At 32.5% G+C, this 17,371-nt stretch overlaps 1 protein-coding gene across 4 annotated transcripts in view; it reads right to left on the bottom strand.

Annotated features, from left to right (window-relative positions):
- The window catches only part of LOC105258653 (SAM and SH3 domain-containing protein 1), a 450,048-nt gene that overhangs the window by 361,204 nt on the left and 71,473 nt on the right, over positions 1-17,371 (bottom strand). The window lies entirely within an intron of this gene.

Raw genomic sequence — 17,371 nt, 5'->3', positions numbered from 1 at the left:
CCTCGTGGATTTAGCTCGCCTGCCAGTCTCCATATATACCTATTTCCAGAGAAAGTTATTGTAATAAAGCATAGCGCTGCCCGGATTTGGCCCTACTCCCCTTCCCCCCTTCGTCGACAACGACCGCATCGCGCGGCGTGAATCAAATAACAGAGACGAAAAGAGCTGAGGAAAAAAATCTGATTTTTCCGGCGAGAATTTCAACGGTGTGTCGAAAAACGGTGGGAAATGGTGGGATTCGCTCTCCACGCTCGGCGCGTTTATGTCGCGATCCGCGAAATGCAGATCGCACCGGAGAGAAGAATTTTATTCCAACGATGCGAAATTCTGCTTGTGCACCGTGCTGCCGGTCTAGCCTGTATTTATCGATAAGCCCATTTGTTCGGCTTATCACGTCTATATCCAGTTAAAACATCTCCGATTTAACCGAGTTTCAGGGTAATTTAATCAACGTCAATATAAAATATCAAAAGAGCATCGTACTTTTGAAAAATGCTGCTGTGTAGATTCCGACCGAAGTGTCGATGCGGTTAAGAAATCACGATTTTTCGATTTTAATGTAATGATCACGTCTAACAGATGAGTTAATTTTGAATCGCATTACGGCAACAGGTGCAATAAATGCCAGATGTCATTTGGAATAGAAACATACGGGTATTATTGATTCTTCGATTTCTCGATTTAGATATACATTTTCTGACGCGCAAGAAATGTATCGAATGCAGCATTTCTTTATAGAATTTTCAGCAAATTCAATTGTCATTGTTAAATAAATGTTAGATATTAAAGTTTTATTTTCATTGTTTAATAAATGTTAGATAAGGTAAATGGCTATAACTTCGTCAGCGGATATAATTTCGTCAAGTCTTCTTAAAATTAAATAAATTAAACAATCTCACGTATATCGATTATATTTTCTGATTTGAAACGATTTAAACATCGTTTTAAATCGGGAAATATAATCGATATACGCGAGATTGCTTAATTTATTTAATTTTAAGAAGACTTGACAAAATTATATCCGCTGACGAAGTTATAGCCATTTACCTTATTAAAGTTTTATTAAGGATGTTTTGTATAATCCCAGCAAAAAGTATCTGAAAATCAATATTGACGAATATATCAACCTTTTTGTGTATTTCGAGTAAGAAATTGTGTGAAATATTACAATTTGATCTTGACTACAGTGCAGGGATGTATTTTTTAATATTTATTGCGTTTTTACTGAAATATTCCGAATTTTGTTGATCGAAATGATTAACTTTTGGCAGAGAATTTCGCCTTGTGACAGATACATGGCTAACTTCATTGAATTATATTTAATATCTTTTTAACCAGGTAGTACTTGTATAATATTATTTGATCAAATATTTCCTCTGTATCTAAACTTTTACAAATTTTAAACAAATTCTGAATATTATTCCCATGTGTTTTTGTCATTTGAATCGACGTGATTATACGTTTCCCATAAGAACACATGTTAATTCGGTGCAAATTAAAATCCTTATAATTTGTAAACGCTTTAGTGAATCGATTTAAAAATTGTACCGAAGATTCTAAACATATGTAAGGACATTCTGTACAATTTTCATTAAATTCTCAATATTTTGAAAATAGGTACAAAACATCCTTAAAATAAACTTTTACTTATAATTAAAATATAACTAAATTGAAGAATATTAATTTATTATTCCTCCGACTCTCTTTTGAATATAATTTACAAAATATTTAACAGTGTCTAGTAAAGTTTTATTTATTTTATTTTTGTAATCGCACTCGGCCACAGACAACGAAATAAACGTTAGGAACAAATTGCAAGTGTCGGCTTGAAAAACAAAGTGTACCGCGTTCGAAAATAATGAAGCAAGTGTGTCTGCACGACACCCTCGAGTGAACGCATCTACCTGCTCGAGAAGCAACTGGAAACTGGTAGAATTAATTAGTGGCGTCTAAGCGGCATAAATTAAAGCGGAGTCACACCTCAAAAACTACAACCAAAGAACACTCGGCTCTATGAAAAGAAAAGCGTCGAAATACCACGAAAGAACGAAGAGAGAAGTAAAAGGTCGGAGATAAAAAGACGTCCATATCGCTCATTTTACATTAGAAAGGAAGCTGCGAGGAAGAACGCAAGAGACACAGATGATGTTGACAGAGAGAAAGAGAGAGAGAGAGAGAGAGAAAATGGGATAAGTGGATCTTCTCGGGTGACAATTATTTCTTGAATATACGTTGGAGAGAAGAATGGTGAGGAGAACGAGAGATGGGCGCGCTGCCCTGTCTTTTAATTTATGGTAAAAAATTTATGTACCGTCGACATTGTATTCAGATGTCCGAGAGAAACACACGTTTCGTATCTGTGAGTTCCTTCCATCGGATTTAAAAAGAAACGAGGAGAGGGTAGGCGGTGTGGTCCTGTGCGGCGACGATACGCGAACACGTCCATGCCTACGCCCTCGCCATTGTGATGTCGCTTTCCGAAAGCTGCCTGATCAGATCCTACACACTACCGTGCGACTTACAGATCGGAATATGAATTTGACCAGTTGATGCATCCATTAACGCACTGAGAAAAATCGTTTGATTGTACCAACAAGACGTATTCGATTGAAGGCATTTTGGTTAAATCAAACAAAAATTTCTAGTTATCATGATAAGACTCGATTTTTTTATAACTAGAATGTTTAATAAATTTTACTATAAGGATTTGGTTAGTATTTTCTGGTTGAATCTATAAAATTTCTTGTTGCATTAATTTTTTTGCTTACTCTCTTAACTTAACTCGTATTCAATATTTGCCATGAAATGTATATAAAGAACTAGTATTAACGTTAAATCCAAAGTATATATTTTTTTTCTCTTACGAGCAGTAGTGCCAGAAAGAGGACGCTAGCTCTCTGATTGTGTGTGTTTGAGCTGCATCCTCTTCTCGCATCACTGTTTATCAGTTTAATTTCTAACAAACTGAATTTAAAATAATTTTTCAACAATCTGGATTGAATTTATGCAATAATCGTGTTGGAATTCAGAATATTAAACAGATTTTTGATGGAAAAAATTTTAGACGACTTGATGCTGGCGAGTTTAATATTTTTAATCAGAAAATTTGGTAAATTTAAGGAAGAAATTAATCAAATTCATCTGGTAATTCCTACAAGAATTCTGGTTCGTTCATTTTTCAACAGACATACTGGTTGAATATACCAAAATTCTAATTAATGCAACCAGATTTTTTTCTCAGTGCGAGAACTAATACGTGAGTAGAATTCGATCGAACAAGTCTCGTATCTTATAAATATGAGAAATTGACATTAAAATTGTTGCTACATCGTTAATGAGACAACCGTCATTAAATATAAAACGATATATGAAGCAAGTATAGATTTTCGATATAGAAATTAATCGAGGTCGCGTATTCGGCACTAAAATTTAAATAAAAAATATAAATCAGAATAATTTCCATTAATAATTTGTAATAAACGTAGAAGATGTAAAAATGTAACGTTCAGGAGAGCATACTAATTATTTGACACAAATTTTTCTGACCGTTTAGTTATCTCATCGAGTTTTCATGCGCTAATTTTAACTCGAGGTATTTCGTCTTTTAGAAAGTTTAATTAAAGACTTCTCTCTCTCTCCCGGTTTTTCTCTAATATAAAGTTCGGATGGCAGTTAGAAAAGTTTAAACATCATTAACTGTATCTTACTGAAGAGGTTCAGTGCGAAGACAAGAAACTATACTAATCTTTTAATGAAGTGGATGTAAAGTTTTGCCGAGGAAAATTATCTCAAATAATGTAAACCTGATGGAAGATGTGTTTTTATAGTAGTATAAGAATTTTCTATTGCAAAATGTGTATATACGTATTAATCAATTTCATGATATTGTCAAATATAATCAAATATATAATTAAATATATAATTAAAATATATAATTAAAATATAAAATTAAATATACGATTATATTTCCTCTCTTGAATTCTTTATTTACGAGAAATACGATGCACTTAAAGCCAGCAAATTAAAAAAAAATCATTCTTAAGATGAATAAAGCCACACACATTGCACAAGAAAATTTGATACGCGAGGTATTTAATATATTTCGCAAATAATCAATTTATCACAGTTCGTAAACGATCGAGCGAGAGGCCATTGCTTTTAATTATCGAGTTTCGATGCTTTCACTTTTATACGCGCACCATCTAGCATTCCAGCGCGACCACAAAGCTTTTTCCACGTGAATATTTCCTTTCACGAAACATACGTACGTGGGCGAACGAAAGTCGATGAGATATGCCGTAGTTTGAAATTCCACGTACAATTGTAAATTTGTCAACGTGTTCGATACCGCTCCTGCTCGATACTTTCTATCCATCGAGAAACCAAATGTTCCTCACATTTTAGCGCTTTTCACACGGCTCGCAATTGTTCGGCTAACTTTACCAGTGAAGAGATATAAAGGCAAAAGGGCTGATCCCCCGTATTTGTCGTCCTTCGCAGAACTATTGATTTCTGCGAAACGTTAGTCGGGCCTTCTCCACTGGTGCGAATCATTCCATTTCGAGGGGTAGGCGTCATATTAAGCGGAAAGAAACTGCCAACCATCGTGCATCATTACCGAGTCTGTATAAAAAGCTCGTAGAGAAGCATTACAGTTACAATTTTAGAGAAATAATCGACCTAAACGAATCAGTTGTTTCGGACAAAAGAGTCGCTTCGCTCTAATTCATTTGATAAGCGTGTCGCCATAATTGCTACGCGCGTGAAAAGAGGCGGCAATGTCTTTTATCGAGATGCGATGGATGCATCGGTGGTGGCGGCGGGAAAAGTTGATCGACCGGAAAATTGCTCTTCTATAAATGGACGTTCGATTTATTAATATTCTCGATGTGATGCCGTAATGTGAATATTCCCGATAATGAATAGACCACGATAGTTATAATAAATATAATAAATGGTCATATAATAATAAAATGCAATTTTCGTTAAAAATATTAAATATTATTATATGTAAACTTTTAACTAAATAAAAATTATTTACACAATTTACAAATATTATTGTATGTGAAGCATTTAGTAATTTATACCTAAAAATTTGATGAGAAACTTTATTAAAGTGTAATAAATAAAATTTGCGTTTCATTAATAAATAAAATTTGCACGATTTGAATTTTAGCAATGGTAATTAATAAGTATCAAGGTATTGCTTTGCGTGAATAAAAATTAAATAAACTTTGTTACATATGACGCATATAGCGCACATAAAACATATAAAATAACGAAATATTTGGCATCCTATCAAATTTATATTAATTATTTTCTATAAATATATTATACATTATAAATTTATATTCTAAATCTGAATAGTTCTATATATTTGCCATTTTCGAGCATTATGTAATCCTCTTAGCTTAATTCGCTCTTCCGTACTTGTCAATTAGCCAGAAAGCACACAGACGTTTTCCGGCAGTTCGCTTTACACCATGTACGAAGAACGGGCCAAAAGTTTCGTGGAAGCTTTAAAAACTAATAAGGTAATACCCGGAGAAAAAGGAGAAGAAGCATAAAAGCACCGACGCCTTTACGAGTTGTTCTACTGAAAAATGAATCGGATCGTATCGCTGGCGAAGAGCGGAAGAAACGAAAAGCATTTCACGTTAAGAGGTAAAGGTAAGATCTCTTCTCGCATTTCGATAGATCTCTATTGCGTTTCAATGGATAGATGATGTGACCGTTCCGGTTCTCTCACGGTAATGATGATATCAATAGTAAAAGATATATATATATATATATATATATATATATATATATATATATATCTTTTACTATTGATAGCATCATTATCGTGATATATGAGATATATGATATATATATATATATATATATATATATATAATATATATGGTGTTCATAATAAAACCATCGATTGAGGTATCATCGATTGAGGTATTTACGCGCGACACTTAAACGAGTAGAATACCACACGGGCTATCAGGTAGGAGAACGATAAATGGCAGCATTTTCTGTGGGTCGAAATAGCACCGGATAAACAGCAAACAAATGTCACAGCGCGAAGAGTTGAAATACCCCAATTATACATAATAGAGAGATCCTCTTAAAACGCTTGTGGCCTCTGGAGACAAATGATCACTCCCTTCTCCGCCAACATATTGCCAAAGTACAGAGAAAGCAATGCGTGCAATAGCTTATACATAACATGTACAAACATACGTACACTGAGAAAAATCATTTGATTGTACCAACAAGACGTATATGATTGAAGGCATTTTGGATAAATCAAACAAGAATTTCTAGTTATCATGATAAAACTCGATTTTTTATAACTAGAACGTTTAATAGATTTTACTAGGATTTGATTAATATTTTCTAGTTGGATCTATAAAATTTCTTGTTACATTAGTTTCTTTGCTTACTCTCTTAACTTAACTCGTATTCAATATTTGCCATAAAATGTATATAAAGAACTAGTATTAACATTAAATCCAAAGTATACTTTCTTTCTTACGAGCAGTAGTGCCAGAAAGAGGAGGCTAGCTCTCTGATTGTGTGCGTTTGAGCTGCATCCTCTTCTTGTATCACTGTTTATCAGTTTAATTTTTAACAAACTGAATTTAAAATAATTTATTCAATAATCTGGATTGAATTTATCCAATAATCCTGTTGGAATTCAGAATATTAAACAGACTTTTGAGATTAGATGGAAAAAATTTTAGACGACTTGGTGCTGGCGAGTTTAATATTATTAATCAAAAAATTTGGTAAATTTAACAGGAAAAAATTAATCAGATTCATCTGGTAATTCTTACAAGAATTTTGATTCGTCCATTTTCCAAAAGACATACTGGTTGAATCTATCAGAATTCTAATTATTGCAACCAGATTTTTTTCTCAGTGCACTGTTTATCAGTTTAATTTCTAACAAACTGAATTTAAAATAATTTATTCAATAATCTGGATTGAATTTATCCAATAATCCTGTTGGAATTCAGAATATTAAACAGACTTTTGAGATTAGATGGAAAAAATTTTAGACGACTTGGTGCTGGCGAGTTTAATATTATTAATCAAAAAATTTGGTAAATTTAACAGGAAAAAATTAATCAGATTCATCTGGTAATTCTTACAAGAATTTTGATTCGTCCATTTTCCAAAAGACATACTGGTTGAATCTATCAAAATTCTAATTATTGCAACCAGATTTTTTTCTCAGTGCACTGTTTATCAGTTTAATTTCTAACAAACTGAATTTAAAATAATTTATTCAATAATCTGGATTGAATTTATCCAATAATCCTGTTGGAATTCAGAATATTAAACAGACTTTTGAGATTAGATGGAAAAAATTTTAGACGACTTGGTGCTGGCGAGTTTAATATTATTAATCAAAAAATTTGGTAAATTTAACAGGAAAAAATTAATCAGATTCATCTGGTAATTCTTACAAGAATTTTAATTCGTCCATTTTCCAAAAGACATACTGGTTGAATCTATCAGAATTCTAATTGATGCAACCAGATTTTTTTCTCAGTGTATACATGTCGCTTATAAATTTACTCGCATACGCTGCTGATCTTGCGGTAGTGATGCGCTCATCTATAACATGAGGAAGGATAAGGCGTACTGGCAACTCTCGCAGACGAATAGATATCGCGTATGTATGTGTTTGCGTAACGAAATGTCTATCTGTAGAGGAATGAGAGAGACGGATATTTACTAAAAGGTCTACCAAAGAACCTTTGTAACAATGTGTCTCTGTGCGCAAAGGGTTAACGCACACTGGCGCATTTACTTGTCCATGTACAGCATGTCGACATATCACTTTGTGGATGCGCGACACACACGCCGTCACGTATACGGATAAGAACGTACATAGATGATCATATACCGGCACGAGATAGTTGGTACTACGCTCTCGTACACAGAAAGCCATTTACGGAGAGGAAGATCTCGTACCTTTAAGAGAACACGTGAACTTGGTAGATCCTCGCCACCCACGCCATCCATCCCAGCTTGATCCACACGACCCAGTCACAGTGGTCATTTGTGGTGGTCATTCGTGGCGTTCGCTGGAAACCATCTATCCATCGTGAGGAGATTTAGATAAACGAGCGGAGCTTGCCATTATAGATTACTCGTAAAATTCCGTTTTAAATAAAAACTCCGATCATATAAAGCTAAAGCCTCCCAGGCATAGACTGATTTTCCTGCAAAATTCGCATCAGTCAATATCGCTTGGTTAATTCTACAGATTTTAATCCGTTTGTGATATTTCAGTTCATCAAGAGGATCTGTACGTGAAAGGACGTTTTAATGCTTTTTTTTATTTTTCAACGAGATCGCGAGCCATCAAACCACGTTTTACAGCAGAATGAAAGCGTATGCTTTTATACTTCACATAGTTACAAAACGAGTTTATCGAGCTAGATTAAAAGTACAGAGATATTAGTTAAATTCTATACGTTTATAAGATACGATATATGTAACAGACATGTCTAATAATTAAAGAAGAAAAATAATATCTGCATTTTTTGATTCGTTTAATTGTTGATAACTAAACTTGAGCACAACGGCGCTTAACTTTAATCTTAGCTTAACTCACTCTTTGCCTTTTGCTAAAGGAACAGTTAGAAGAAGACGAAGAGTGAGTTAAGCTATGATTAAAGTTGAACGATGTTGGAAGAAACAGGCATTAATTAGAATAATTAATCCTGATTTGAATAATTAAACTTGATTTAATTAAAATTTAATACCTTTATTTTAGTAATTAATTATAATTATATACTTGATTTGCCTTATTGTTAGTCGTAAAGAAATAGATTCTAATCAATAGGATTTATATATCATCATGCAAAGACACATATTAATTTACATTAGTTTTTTTTATATAGATATCAACATTTATATTTATAAATATAATATATAATGCATTCTTATATTAATTTGTTATAAAAAATTGTGTACTTGTTAAAAAAATTTTTTTAACGAGAGAATAGAAATTATGGTTTATTAAAATATTTTACATGTTTGTTACAAAAGAACAGTAAAAAAGTTTCTTGCTATTTTCGCTTAATAACTAGTTCTTTTATCTCGATATTTTTTAAATGTACTTCTTCATATGTGTATGTTGTGAACAATTTTTAAAAATTATTAATCCAAACTGAAACTCGGAATTCAATTCTCTACATCAACTACTAGAGAAATATACGAAGCCATTTTTCCTAACATTTTTCTATTTTTAAATGTACGTGAAATATGTCGTAACTTATTCTGAAAACGATACTCTTGTTTCGAAACTGAAGTGTCACGATGGAGACAATGTGTATTTTAGGAACGCACCTACATTTTCTTGAGGCTCTCACAGGGGAATATTCGTGACGTAGCTGTTTCTCAAGAAACCAATATCCTATGAGTTCGTAAAAATCATTGGATGTCACTAACTTCAAGAATAGAATATCGAAGCGTATTGGGATAATATATGCATTATATAATACATCTCTCTCTTTTTCTCGTATAATATTTAAAAAATTTTATCAATGAAATGCCCAAATCTACCACAGAGATATCTATTTTTTATTACATATAAATAATTAAGGATGTTTTGTATGTACAAGCGCAGCAAAAAGTAGCTGAAAATCAATATCGATGAATATATCCATTTTTGGTATTTTTGGTGTATTTTGAGTATGAGAAATTGTGTAGAATAATACAATTTGATCTTGGCTACAGTGCAGAGATGTATTTTTTAATATTTATTGCGTTTTTATTGAAATATTCCAAATTTTGTTAATCGAAATAATTAACTTTTGGCAGAGAATTTCGCCTTATGACAGATACATGGCTAACTTCATTGAATTATATTTAATATCTTTTAACCAGTTAGTACTTGTATAATATTATTTGACCAATATTTCCTCTGTATCTAAACTTTTGCAAATTTTAAACAAATTCTGAATATCATTTCCGTGTGTTTTTGTCATTTAAATCGACGTTGTTATACATTTCCCATAAGAACACATATTAGTTAATTCGGTGCAAATTAAAATCCTTATAACTTGTGAACGCTTTAGTGAATCGATTTAAAAATTGTACTGAAGATTCTAAACATATGTAAGGACATTCTGTACAATTTTCATTAAATTCTCAATATTTTGAAAAAAGATACAAAACATCCGTAAAAGAAATTATATGTAAAAAAAATCAAAATGATTTGGAAACTGTCGTCTAGAAATTTTTATTTTAAGGATGTTTCTTTAAGGATGTTATGTACAATCCCAGCAAATAATAAATCAATATTAACGAATATATCCACTTTTGGTGTATTTTGTATGAGAAATTGTATAATAAAATTTGATCTTAGCTACAGTGCAGAAATATATTTTTTAATATTTATTGCGTTTTTACTGAAATATTTCGAATTTTGTTAATCGAAATGATTAACTTTTGGCAGAGAATTTCGCCTTGTGACAGATACATGGATAACTTCACTGAATTATATTTAATTCAGTTAGTATTTGTATAATATTATTTGACCAATATTTCCTCTGTATCTAAACTTTTGCAAATTTTAAACAAATTCTGAATATTATTCCCATGTGTTTTTGTCATTTAAATCGACGCGGTTATATGTTTCCCATAACAAAACATCCTTAAAAAAAAACATCCTTAAAAAAAAACATCCTTAAAAAAAAAACTAGATAAACCGTCGAATATTATAATATCGTCCACGTCTTTCTAATATAATTCTATTAGAAAAAAATTAAAATTGTATTCTTCTCATTTTTTTATCAATAAAATATTACGATCACGATTGTAGCCGGTCACGCTTCTCGTTTTCAGTCCCAGGCGTATCCCATCGCAACGCGACTGACCTCGCTTCTGCAACTCGTCTTCTGGATAAACTCCTTAATTTCTTTTGTAGAAAAAGAATGGAACAGAGCCACGGGACTCTTCTTGCACGCTGGATACGGCAGGTCAAAGAGAAGACCTGCTTGTCCCCTTAATGAAAGAGTCTTGGTCTGGTCTCTGGTTCTTTGCGACAGCATCATTGTGATTATGGGTACCTCGGTTCTATCGGCTTGCCATCACAATTATAGGAGCGTAAAAACTATTACGCATACGAGAAAAAAGTGAATGGAACAAGACGCGATTCGGAGAGAGGCAAGAGAATGACTGTGCACGAATTACACATCGCAACGTAATTGCGGCTCGTGGTAACCGCATTACATCTGTACATGTATGTATACACATATATACGTATACAGATATATATATATATATATATATATATATATATATATATATATACGACTGTATAGGAACGATGGAATAGATATATCGTTCGAGTGTATGTGGCGTGTGCTCCATGCAAATATTACAAAGCAGCGGTGTGAAAACCGCACGTTTATTTTTAGCTGTACGCAAAATCCCATGTTTGATCCGCGAGTGCAAATACTCTGTGCGATTAACTAGCTGGATTGCTTCCGCAAACGACAATCTAAACATTGACAGAAAAATATTTAATATTTTCCTACTTAATGCGCTTTTAGGAAAATCACAGAGCAACCCACTTGTAAAGATGTTACGGTTGAACTTTTATTAGTCTGTATATTTTATAATCCTAAATCGGAAAAGATACCGATAAAAACGTTATGTAATGTAAATAAAACAGATATTTTCTATTCGAAATATTTCTCGCGTAATAAACTTGTGATAATTTTATGATGATAACGTTAACTCTTTGCATTGACGTTATTTATGAAATTTTAAAATATACATATTTTTTTTAGACTGTATTTCATGGGATTAAAATAAATTAAATCAAATTAACTTGTTAAAAAAGGTTTTTTTTTTAAATTTTGTTATATCAAATTACAATGTTGTGAAATTTCTTGTTAGATGTTATTACATTAACGTAGGGATCAAATAAATCAAATAAGTAAACAAAATTAATTTGAAAAAGATTAAAACAAGGCAGGATTAAAATTTAACAGCGAAATTAATATGCGATAAATTGAAAAAGTAAAGAAACAAGAAGGAAATAATGTAGATAAAAGATGAAATCGACCATCGTGCTATAAATTTTTTGACCAGCTAAAGCTCGAGATCTCTAGAGAGTCGTGCGTGTGTACTTTCGGAATTAGAAGCTCGGTGAAATCCCGCGAGGTTTAAGATACGCGTACGTTATTTATCAAGAGGTAGTGAGTAGTCGTCTCCGGAATTCAAATGTGCAAATTCGTTCGTTACTTGTATTTCAGGGCTTTTGTACAGGACTTTCGATAGCAGCAATATATCAGATATCAAGGACATAGGATATCTTTTTCAATTTTAGACGCTTAGTTTAAATAAAATGTAAAATAAAAATAATGAAAAATAATATAATAATAATTCAGTACAGAATAAATATGACATTTATACGTTAAGCTGCAAATAACAAATGTGTAATACGACTATAAAATTTCAGTTTTTTATCATTCATTTGTATTAAATTAAATGTAAATAGTGATTGTGATATGCGAGCTATTTTAATGAATAAAATTTTAATGAATAGAAGATATTATATATTTCACGTTTTCAACATAAAAAAAATAAAGAAAATAATCATACATAGAATTTTGAGAGAATATGTACAAACTAATCAGTTAACAAACAATTCCTTTTTGATACGTGTTTTATATTCACACTAGTCTCAAATTTGACTCTAATATAGTGAAAGAATTAGATCAGTTATGCCAGAAAGGCCATCTCCCCATTTTTTTCGAAAATTTGATTTCCTGTCACTATTCAACACAGAATCAATTTGTGTCGCACGTTTTATGTGACAAGGCCATCTCTAACAACGTAGCATACCGTTCGTACAGCTATCCAATTATCTTCGTTCTATTCTCGAAAATGTCACTTTATCATTTATTTTATCATTTTTTCGTCAAATGTAAAATTTACTTTTATAAAGAGATATATTGCTTTTTAGATCTTTCAATCATAAAATAAAATAAAATAAAACATAGAATAAAAAGTGTGTTACATAGGAATATTTCGATTATAAAGTATAAAAATGACTGTAGAGACTCTATAGACTATAAAAATGGAATCTACAAAATAGAGTAAATACGGAACAATATCTATATAAAATATTCTAATAAAATCGCGTTTTAATGTAGAGAGAAAATATATAGAAGAGAGAAGCTTCGAGTCCAGCGGAAAACGAATCAATCGAGTATCCTGATGATACTGAAAAGATTGATGGATGGATGGGCGAATGAAGAGACGAGAGGACCGGCGGATATCCGGGGAAATTCAGGAAACGACGAAACGCACGGTCTCACATAACGGTCGTTTACGTTCGTATTTCACGCAGCAGCGAATTCGTAGATGGGTTACTATTGTGAAACGGATATTCTATATCGTATAAAAATGGAAGATACTAAAGATCATGGACCATTGTGTCGTCGAAATTTCACACCGGCAAGAATCTAGCGCAATATGTGATGGCGTATTCAATTTCGCGCCTGAACTCGGTGACCTGCAAACAATACTATTGAAAAGTAATAATAATAAGGTATGACAAGATAATAGAATATTTTGTTTGATAAGATTCGAGATAAAAATTCAAGAATATTAATAATATTAAATCTTATTAAGGATGTTTTGTACAATCCCAGCAAAAAGTAGCTGAAAATCAATATTGACGAATGTCACTTTTGGTGTATTTTGAGTATGAGAAATTGTGTGGAATATTACAATTTAATCTTAACTACAGTGCAGAGATGTATTTTTTAATATTTATTGCGTTTTTACTGAAATATTCCGAATTTTGTTAATCGAAATGATTAACTTTTGGCAGAGAATTTCGCCTTGTGACAGATACATGGCTAACTTCATTGAATTATATTTAATATCTTTTTAACCAGTTAGTACTTGTATAATATTATTTGACCAATATTTCCTCTGTATCTAAACTTTTGCAAATTTTAAACAAATTCTGAATATTATTTCTATGTGTTTTTGTCATTTGAATCGACGTGATTATACGTTTCCCATAAGAACACATGTTAATTCGATGCAAATTAAAATCCTTATAACTTGTGAACGCTTTAGTGAATCGATTTAAAAATTGTACTGAAGATTCTAAACATATGTAAGGACATTCTGTACAATTTTCATTATTTCAAATTCTCAATATTTTAAAAATAGATACAAAACATCCTTAAAAGAAATTATATGTAAAAAAAATTAAAATGATTTGGAAACTGTCGTCTAGACATTTTTTTTAAGGATGTTTTGTATGTACAATCCCAGGAAATAATAAATCAATATTACGAATGTATCCACTTTTGGTATTTTGAGTATGAAAAATTGTGTGGAATATTACAATTTGATGAAATATTCCGAATTTTGTTGATCGAAATGATTAACTTTTGGCAGAGAATTTCGCCTTGTGACAGATACATGGCTAACTTCATTGAATTATATTTAATATCTTTTTAATCAGTTAGTATAAGCATGTATAATATATTATCTGACTAAATATTTCCTCTGTATCTAAACTTTTGCAAATTTTAAACAAATTCTGAATATTATTTCCATGTGTTTTTATCATATGAATCGACGTGATTATACGTTTCCCATAAGAACACGTGTTAATTCGGTGCAAATTAAAATCCTTCTAACTTGTGAACGCTTTAGTGAATCGATTTAAAAATTGTACTGAAGATTCTAAACATATGTAAGGACATTCTTACAATTTTCATTAAATTCTCAATATTTTGAAAATAGGTACAAAACATCCTTAAGCGCAAAATGCAAATATTTGTAAAAATTAATATAATAAAATAATGAAATAAATGCAATAAAAAAATGAAAAATATAATAAAAAATTTAAAAAACAAATTATCACGAACTTTGCGTTTTCGATCGACCAAGTTGACCAAGTTTCTAGGCTGGTTCGATGCATCTCGTACATTGATTTGCCGACGCCGATATAATCTTGCGAAAACGAAAGTGGCCGTCGATCTCATATCGGTTTGCGGTCGAGAGCCATTGGGAGAACCGCAGTGCCACCCGCGTGGCCGGTCAGCGGGCAGAGCTGGCTCCTTTGGAGACCAGGAGAGTGCGAAACGAAGAGAATAGAGATGTAGAGTGGCCGCGGCAGGAACAGAGATAGAAATGGCGGGAGGGGAAGAGACAGAGATAGGAGCGAGAGAAAGACGGGACAGAGGACTCTCTTCGAGCCGAGAGGAGGAATACGGCGTATTTTATGGGTTCTCTCAAGCCACATTGTCGTTTTATTTCCCATTATTTAAGTGCCAAGGCAGGTTAACAAAAACCAGTCGCAGTGCCACCACATTATTCCCGGCGTCCGCGAAGCATGATGCGTCTAATGAGTTTCTCGGCGAAGCCCGTGCCGTCATCTTCGCCGACTCCGTCGTTTTCGCTCATCGTCGTCGCTGTCGCCGACGTTCCTTTCAACGACCAATAATGCGATTACCTCGTTCCTCGGTAGAAATTGCTTGAAATTTCCTTCTCCAGCTCTTTTCTCCGCTTGGCTTTCTGACCGAACGATAATTTACGATTAAACGATGTCGAGAATTAGCTTGGCAAATATGTAATTTCACTGACAACTTGTAAATATATTCATCTCGATGACTCATTAATCTTTCACCGATATCATTTTATTTTATTAATATGCATAATTATGTGACATACGTTTTCGAGGCTTTTTTAATTATAATCTCATCTCCGGCGAAGAACTTTTGTAAAAGAGAAAACTTTATCCCTTCATTTTCTTTTTATAAAGTTTTTAAAAAATAAGATTTTAAAAATCTCTCACATTGCTTTCACGTATATTAAAAATGTTTCAAACATGGAGAGATTTTGATATTACTGATATAACTGACACTGTTACATGATAGATAAGATGATATAATCGCGTGTAGTAATGCATCTTGCATATATTTATTCCTCTTTTTCTCTCTCATACACAATTTATATTTTTTTCTGACATTTATATGCTATATGTGTTCTCTTGCCACAATTCCATATCACCATAGTAAAATCCCCTTTATGATCTCACGACCCCTTTCATGAACCGTAAGCTTTTGAGCGAATACATGTTCTGCAATTCACTAATTACCCGATCGTTATAACAACCTCTTTACACTAAACTGACGTGTAATAACGCGGATTGGAATAGACTGTTTCGATTAGAAGCACTACTAATCATAGCCAGCGCATTGGCTCACATGTCATATCATTGATTGAATAATAATTCCTACATCGTTCATTATTCCTCTAGCCACGAATATAATTAACTCTCTATTAATTTGTCTATTTTATCTCTTTTCTTCCCATTTGCAACGTAATAATTCAGAATCACATTTGATTTCCTTTTATCTAGCGGTAAAAGTTTCAAGTTGAGTGTTTTCCCGAAATAATTTTAAGGAATATAAAGATAAAAAATGGAAAACGGAAAAGAATATAAAAAGCGTAAGATATACCTGAGAATCATATGGTCGTCAAAATTTTCATACGCATTTTAAATTTTGAATTAATTTGTCTATTTTGTCTCTTTTCTTCCCATTTGCAACATAATAATTCAGAATCACATTTGATTTCCTTTTATCTAGCGGTAAAAGTTTCAAGTTGAGTTTTCCCGAAATAATTTTAAGGAATATAAAGATAAAAAATGGAAAACGGAAAAGAATATAAAAAGCGTAAGATATACCTGAGAATCATATGGTCGTCGAAATTTTCACATTTGATTTCCTTTTGTCTAGCGATAAAAATTTCAAGTTGAGTGTTTTCCCGAAATAATTTTAAAGAATATAAAGATAAAAAATGAAAAACGGAAAAGAATGTAAAAAGCGTAAGATATACCTGAGAATCATATGGTCGTCGAAATTTTCACATTTGATTTCCTTTTGTCTATCGGTAAAAATTTCAAGTTGAGTGTTTTTCCGAAATAATTTTAAGGAATATAAAGATAAAAAATGAAAAACGGAAAAAAAGCGTAAGATATACCTGAGAATCATATGGTCGTCGAAATTTTCATACGCATTTTAAATTTTCAAGTACATTGAAAGCCGCGCGAATAACTCATGCGATACTGTCGGTGAAAATTCAACGAACGCCGTTTCGAATCAGGTATTCACGATACGCCGGCGACGAGGTCCAGAATCGTGTCGTTAGCCCTTGGCGAGTCCCGTTATTAGGATGGCATGCGGGCAAACCAGCCGGTTCATCCGGCGCAAAGAGGCGCGCGAGTTGGCGAACAGACCGGGCGGAAGAAACAGCAACGGCAGAATCAGAATCAGCGGCAGCAGCAGCAGCTGCTGCGGATAAGCGAGTGATGGTG

This window comes from Camponotus floridanus, unplaced genomic scaffold (genome assembly GCF_003227725.1).
Source record: "Camponotus floridanus strain SB8 unplaced genomic scaffold, Cflo_v7.5 scaffold51, whole genome shotgun sequence".
NCBI lineage: Eukaryota > Metazoa > Arthropoda > Insecta > Hymenoptera > Formicidae > Camponotus > Camponotus floridanus.
The sequence above is the reverse complement of the archived record's forward strand: the minus strand, read 5'-3'. Positions and strand labels throughout refer to the sequence as shown.